An 8,170-nucleotide genomic window follows, 5' to 3' on the forward strand; every position below is an offset into this window, starting at 1 on the left:
AGGGGTGGGGAATTTAACATTGTTTTCCCAAGGGAGCAAATCTATCTGCTGTACAACCATTTCACCATTATCTCCCTTTGTACGTGTTCGTGTGTCCATTCGACGAGAGAGCTGTTTGGACCGGCTAATCGACTTGGCTTAGAAAGTTACTCCATGTCTTGTTTGGTAGTGAAGATATGACAACCAATTTCACCAGACAGAATTTGAATGCCTGTTGTATGCGGTCGGATTTAAGTTCTCGAAGCCGGCCACTGCTTTCAGCATGATGGTGTATATATTCTTCGTTTCGTTGCTTGCAGACCTTCACCTGCATTGTTTTCCTAGCATGTAAGTATGCAACCGTATATCGCGAAAAGTCAGCGATTTTTGTCATCAACGATCAATCTTGGCGAATTTTTTGTTCAAATCAACTAGAAGCGAAACTGCTTTCATGCAGGAAGTCTTTCCAAAACGCAGCATCACCACGCCCAGGTTCTAAAATTACTCCTCGTTTTTATACTTCTCTGTTCGACATTTTCTTTGGCGAGCTGAAGGAAACAGTCGATTTTTCCCGATTGTTCCGCATCTTTTAAAGCTGCATGCGAGCATTAGGGACAGACGCTTTGCGGGCTAAGTATTTCGATCCACAACAAAAATCAACAAAACTACAAACGTTTTTCTACATGCTGAGCACTCCTTCAACAAACACTCACCGGGAGTTATCACCACCTGAAAAGTTGTCCCCCTTTTGCCGCCAAATATCGCCATAGTTTGCATACATCTTGAAGATGCGTGTATTAACGTACATGAGCAAATGAGTTTACAAGCTTTAGTAGAACTCTGGCAGGAAAAGCTCATCACTTTAAACCGATTATGGAAAAATGCTTCACATAAAAATCTAGAAATATTTATATCTTTTTAAACGCGTAAACGATTTCATTTACATGAACTTTGTGGTAGTTGATTTTTTAAAAATCATTACACGGAATTTATAATATTTACTGAAAATAACATAAAATGACTATATGAAGTATCAAGAAAAAAGTATTTTAAAAAACCCACTTCACGGACTAATACGGAATCCCGAAGAATGGCCATAGACCATCGTCATCAAGGGACGATATAACAGCAAACGTCATATAAGCAATTATATTAAGCACCATCTGAATTATGATAGTGAGTGAGAGAAAAAAAGAGAGAAGGGCACAGTTTCGATCTCTTTCTGTCGTGTAAAATGTAGGGGCTGGTATCTGCGAGAACGCAAGACGCATTCATTCATATAATTTAAGCAATAACAATATAAGGTCACCTGGAAACCTTTAAAAAATATTTGCAGGCAGGATGTAAATTTTAGTTTTATTTCTATGAAAAAAACATTGACAATTTTATTCTTTAGCTATTGACTGGCAGCTTTAAAGAGATTAGTTTTTTTCCTCATTCCATTTGCTCTCTCTCCTGTCATCGTTATAAAATTTAAAATGTCAGGCCTGCGAGATGAACACAGGGCGCATATGATGACTTTTTACGCAAAGCCTTGCTTTTTTTTTTTTTTTTTTTTTTTTGACTGTTCTGTTATATCTGCTCTTGACCTTTATCATTGTGTGCATATAGATTGAATTTGTTCTTGTCCCTTATTCCATCTATAGCAGCGTGCAAATGCCTGTATGCTGTCTGTAAGAATCATCTGTTCATTTATTATGAACCGTATACTCCATTTATCTCAGGCATAATATCCAAGGATTGACAAAAGCCTGGTAGAGAAAGGCAGAGAAAGTGACGAACATGGTCTGGGTCCCATCAGTGAGAGTGGTCGATAGTGTCTAGTGTAGCAGAAATGTCCAGTATAGTTAAGGCAGAAACATCACCACTATCGAAGGCAGATTATATCTGTGGTTACTTTGACGAGGATAGTCTCAGTACTGTGAAGAGGTCTATATGCCAACTGATCTTTGAGGGATTATGTGGTTCTCTTGTAAGCCCAGAGCTGTGTCAGAAAAGACTTTCTCCATCTTAGAAAGACAAGTTGTAAACTGGGCGGTTTTTCAACACGTAGACTTCTTAAGCAATAAGGAGTGGCCTCGCCATGGCATTTTTAAACAAATATGGGAAAACACTGTTGACAAACTAATATTTGCAATATTTGTGATGGCAGGAAATAAAACATCTAAGCAATCAAGAAGAAGGCAATGGTTCCAACTGGCAAGTTGTTGTCTTGACCTTCATAATAACCCTTTATATCGGCCTCAGAGATTAGTTGAAACTGGTCAGAAGCATCCCGGAAGGACATCACAAGAGACTGGCAGGTACCGACATCGACTCTAAGGAAGGTTAAATGTTTGAAATTTTTCTAGTGAAATAGTCACTAAGAACGTTGCGGTAGCTGTGAAGCATGGTAGGCACTGGGCAGTGGTGTTGCCTTGCTGAGTCCAGTCTTTCGGCTGCAGATGTCAAACAGCCTCTTGCTTCATAGATTTTATAATCTATGTGTTATACACACATGCATTTATTACATGCTTACCTGCATTTACAATGTGGTTGTAACTTTTTTTTCGCTCACCCCTGCTTGTGGCAAACGTCTGAGGCCAAGAGTCAGGACGACACTTTGGCGTGGTCATTTGCCACAGTATAGCGTGGCTTATATCTCTGGGCGTAGGTCTGGCAATGAATTGCCCAGGTAATTCATCACCTGCTATAAGTCACTCACGACCTAGTCTGACTTGACTGTTTTACTGGTTGCAAATATCTTTGTGAGCGCCCTTCAGACAAAAGAATAGTATACTTGGAAACATAACGAGTTCCATTAGCTGATTGTCTGTAAGGACAGCAAACTAATTAAGTAGCTCACACACACTTCACACACACACACAGTTATAAAGGATCAGTGGATGATCTTGTGTTCCTGCTCTGTACAGTTTCAAACTTTTTTTCCCAGGGATATGTGAAAATGGTGGTTTATTGACAGTTCATTGCATGTAGACATGCTGCTATGTCTAGCGTAAAGGGCAAAACCTCTCCTTTGTCAATGAAAGTTCACACAAAATCTCACCCATCGCTGTTTCTCGGTGTGCTGATCGATAGTCTACCAAGAAAGAAGAAGAAAATAGAAAATAATGAATAAATAAGAATGGATCCTGTATCAGAATATATAAGCGAAAGCAGCATTCTGTCAGCAATTGTATTTATCAGAACAAAAACAGAACCTTGCTTTAGGTCAGAAAAAACTAGCCTGGCCTTATTTAGTTGACCGAAACGAGGAAATGAAAGGTTGAATAGTGGCGTGATCGGATGCTCGGCTTTGGGGACAAACTTCATGCTGACAGTGAACGACGTTCATACTCTTACATTAAAAAAAAAAAAAAGAGACAGCCATCCACACACACACAACATATGCTGGATCCTATAGAACTTTATCATTTTCTTAGGGAAACCGCTACATCGGAGGTCAGATTACATGCGATATACATTGCAGGGACCAGGAAAAACGAACGTTATACTGAGGAAAATGATAATTCAAGGGAAGCAAAATCTAGGTTTTACTATATATATCCGTAGTGCGATAGCCCCCTTTGTACTCTGGATTTTCGCCCTAAAAATATTCCCACTGTCTTGCCTGAGAATTTTCAGGTGGGTGGGAATCTTCATCACCTGAAAAGAAATTTGATGGAGTTTTGGATCGGAAAAATCCCTATTTGAAAAGCCTGTCTTCAGCCTATAGGAGCAACAAGACAATAGTTTTGGGCAGACTTGAAATAAAATTTGTTCCAGATGGACGACTGGCTTTAGCACAGAGAATGTTTCGTTTCTTGCAGTCTTCAACTTAGGAATTGGTGTTGTTCTAACAGGCATAAGTATATATTCTTATATAAATGAGAAGTATATTTTATTCCTCTTGCTCCATTGACCTTTGTGATCACTCTATCTTCCTCGAATCCAGAATGACCACCGTGTGCCCAAACTAATACTGGTTTTTGATGATGATGCCGACGACGATTTTTTTTTGTTTTGTTTTGTTTTTTTGGCAAACAGTTTTAAGCCCGCCTTCATGGTGAGGAAAGTGCTGTATAAATCAATATCAGCGTCATCATCACTATTATTATTATAGCGGAGAGGAGTAGTCGATTTTCAGTATCATTGATCAAACACGGCGGAAATTATTATTTTAAAAAATTCAAATCCATAAGAACATAAATTATATGCAGGAGTCTTTCGCAGTAAGATGCAGTGTAACCACGCCCATGTAAAGCTGCCTCTGGTTTCTGCTCTTCGCGATTCGACACTTTCCTTGAAGAGCACAGTCGATTTTCCGATCGTTATTCATCTTAAGAATACTAGGGAAAAACCATTTCCCTGTCTCTGTCAATGCTCTTTACAAACTACAACACAGCAACAAATATATTTCTACACGATAAGCCTTTATACTTTTTTTTTCTCTTGGATGCATACAAAAGGTCTGCATTTATGTGTACATGTCATCAGTGAAATAAAGATGACTGGGGGTAGGGAAAGAGATGGATTGGACAAGGGAGAGAAATTAAATTACTATGAACGAAAAGAGTGAAATTAAATGGAGAGAGAAAAATAAAAGAGAATGGATAGAACGAGACAGAAACGTATCTGGTACTGAGGAAGGACGAGGAAGTGAAGGGTCTGAAACTGCAAGAACATCGGAAATATGAAACTGGGTAAATGGGTAAAGCAAATTTCACAGCAAAACGCTGAGGCAACCGAAGCCACGACAACTGCAAATACAGCATCACCCTCGATTACACAGTACGACGTGAGCTATACGCCATTCCTTACGACCCTCTACACTGCGACCTGTTAACATTTTTATTATCACAACTGCAATGATCAAAGCGTAAACACAGTATAGTAACAAATCACTGAACTTGACAGCATAAATGATGAAAAAGTCTTGAAAATGACAAAGGTAAACTTCGCCGTGTGATGAATGGCAAATAGAACACGGAATGTGATTAAATACGAATTCCTCGCTAAACTGCAGATGTAAACTTGATCTGCATGAATGGATGACTTAATGATTTCTTGAAGAACACTGAGGTGAACAACTTTAATGATTATGGAACGGTTCTATAATCTAAAATCTGATTATGAGCTATAGCAAACACATCAAAAAGCATTTTGGTGAATTTTTAAAAAGTTTCATACACAGTATTTTTAAATAGTTACTCAAAGTGCCATAAAAATTAGCATCAATATACAACCACTTAATGGAGAAAACAGGAAAAGATCCACACCCAAATTAGAAAGAGAAGAGAGAGAGTGAAGAAGAGCAGGTAAAAAATAAAGCCACTTGTAGACAATGGTTTATTTGATATAATTACACATTAAGTGACTATGCTTAAAAAAAAAACAAACAAGAAATTTCAACTGTCAGTAACCGCTAGATTTACCAATGAAAATATAGCCAATACAATGCATGGTGTACACGTTGTAAGTTTACATGGCCTATGCACTGTCGAGCTTTTCATTGCACATTTACTTGACTAATCAATGCCACAAATGCCATCTGAAATATGAAAATCTTTTCTTTTGACCTCAGATCGTATATCTATATGCACACAGAGACTAACACCATGGTTTTGCACAGTTCTTTTTTATCAGCACTGGAAGCAAAACAAAAACAAAACACCTTTGTAGTGTAGGATCATGCAGATCATCCAAGCATGACAATAGTCTTCAGAACTTTCTTTGAGTCATGCGTTATTGTTACTAAATAAGAATCTTTTACAAGAAATCACTGACTCCCAGCTAAATTTCAATAACTGAGAACAGGGATAAAGCTGGGGTCAAAGACAAAAGAGAATGAAAGAGCAATAAAAATGAACCATTTCACTCACTTTAAATGATATCTGCATCAAACACAGGCTACATAAACATTTTACACCATGAAATAGTAGCATCCACATCCATCAGTTTCCTCTTCTGTAAACACATTTTCAAAGAAAAATATACTTACTCTCTCACATAAAATGTGCTGAGATAATTCAGCATACCAGCAATAAAAATGGATTTGTTTAGGTACCTTTTCCAAAGATGTGAGACAAAGAAAACAGCACATTCGCGTTTACGATTTCATTGTCTATTTCACAAATAGACCCATATATAGGCTTTAACTTCATAAATGCTGCAGTGTTTTCTTGAAAAGGCAGTCTTTCCACACACATCTATCAGCTGTTTCAATCTAACCGTTTTTCAGTGAGTGGGTGTGAAAGACAAAAAGTTATTGTATAGCTTTATAGTATGTCTAAAATACCAAAACTATGTAAACAAATGCATATTTAGGAAGCAGTTTCTCTCCAAAATGAGTCACTGCCACATAGCACAAGAACAATTACACAGAAAAGGAAATTAATGTTTCATTTTTTTCCCGTTACTGAAATTCATGGCACCCATAATATTTACATGATTCGCTTAAAGCTAACAAAATAAATAAATAACAATAAAGCACTACCATTTAATCCAAGTGGTTTTGCAAGACGTTGTGCTATTGGCACCAGAGAAAAATCTCTCTGGTTGACTACCATTAATAAGCTGTACTATTCTCATTGCTTGTGTTACTTTTGAATTGTGCTTTTCCTACATATGCTTCACAACCCTAAATGCCCTAGGAAAAAATCTTTCTTCTCATTATCAGCAGAACCATCAGCAGATGAACTTGTATTGATTTTATTTAAGTACTTTTAAAAAGACCATACTCCATGCAATCATTTCTTAACGCAATACATCTGTAATAAACTTTTTAAAATAATACATCTTTCATTAAAAAATAACCCCAGTCAAAATGTAGCAGAAAAATAACGCTATCATTTGTTCATTACCAAAATGCATAGTGCATTTTAATAATTACTACTTTTGGTTTTTTTTTAGAAAGCGGGGGTAAATTTTAAGTTCTGATATCGCTGATGTCTACAGACCATGTAACTTTGTATACATGCTAATGAAATGTTGACCAATCAACAGGCCTACCAGAAATATTAAGTCTTGACATATCTCCAAAATTCCAAGCTGAGAACTGTGATGTTCAGAGATCTCATTTGCTGTTTTGAATTTTTTGTCTTGAAACAAAATTGTTCTTTCAAATTTGCGGAATAAGTATCTTTTAATGAATTAAACATACTGATCTGAAATAATTTTACTCTCAGGCTAGCCTTTACAATATATACATGAAATGAAAGTAAATGCCATCTCTCAAAAGCAATGAAGGAAAATAAATTTAGTTTAAAGTAGGCAAAAAAACCCATTTACCAATAGAAGTCAGGAAAATATAAATAAAGCCTTAAAAATGGCAATAATGTCTAGTTAACAAACTTAACAAAAAGGTAAGTTGCAGCCAGTTGTACATACTGCTACATTACACATTGTACACAAGTGCTCTGCAGGAACATTTGATGGCAACATTGTAAAAAGAATGTTCTGTGTTATAAACAGTTTGGAAAGGACTGGACATTCCCCACCCAACCACCACCACCAACACCAAAAGAAAACAGCCACATAAAACCCCTTATAAAACCAAATACTCTTATACAGAGCTTTCAGTTTCTCTCATCTTCAACAATATGAAACATTCTCAATGTTAATTTTCTCAATAATGTATGCATTCTCTTTTGGACTCTCTTTTGCACACTCAAAGGCATTCTTTGCAAACTACTGTCAATTTCAGACTATAAGCTGCAACTTTTTTTTCCCCAGCTTTAAACCCTCAAGTGATGCTGCTTGTTTGTGGATTTTCCGATACTGATCAATTTTTCAATGAGCTCCATGTTAAAGTGTTAATTGTTAACATTGTGACAGTGTTGACTGTTCACATTTTTAAATGAAAGCCATATGCAACTGAAGCATTCAACTCAGTTGCTGAAGCACACACCTTTATCAAACGAGACGAAATACCTATGATGCAGCTTTCAAGTTGCTATATTTGCAACTTATAAACCAGTGTGGCTTTTTTGAGCAAAATGCAGAAATTTAAAACAATTTGAGGATTATATATACAGATGCTCTCAACAGATCAAAATTTACAGTACATAATTCCAGGGAAAAGAACCAACCAGAATGTCTCTAACCAAGACATCAAAAAGCGCAAATGGGGCTGGATAGGACAGGACGCACCCTGCACAAACCAGCTGACACCATAGCCAGGCAGGCACTTGACTGGAACCCTCAAGGGAAG

The sequence above is a fragment of the Pomacea canaliculata genome, linkage group LG1 (assembly GCF_003073045.1).
Source record: "Pomacea canaliculata isolate SZHN2017 linkage group LG1, ASM307304v1, whole genome shotgun sequence".
In the NCBI taxonomy this organism is placed as follows: domain Eukaryota; kingdom Metazoa; phylum Mollusca; class Gastropoda; order Architaenioglossa; family Ampullariidae; genus Pomacea; species Pomacea canaliculata.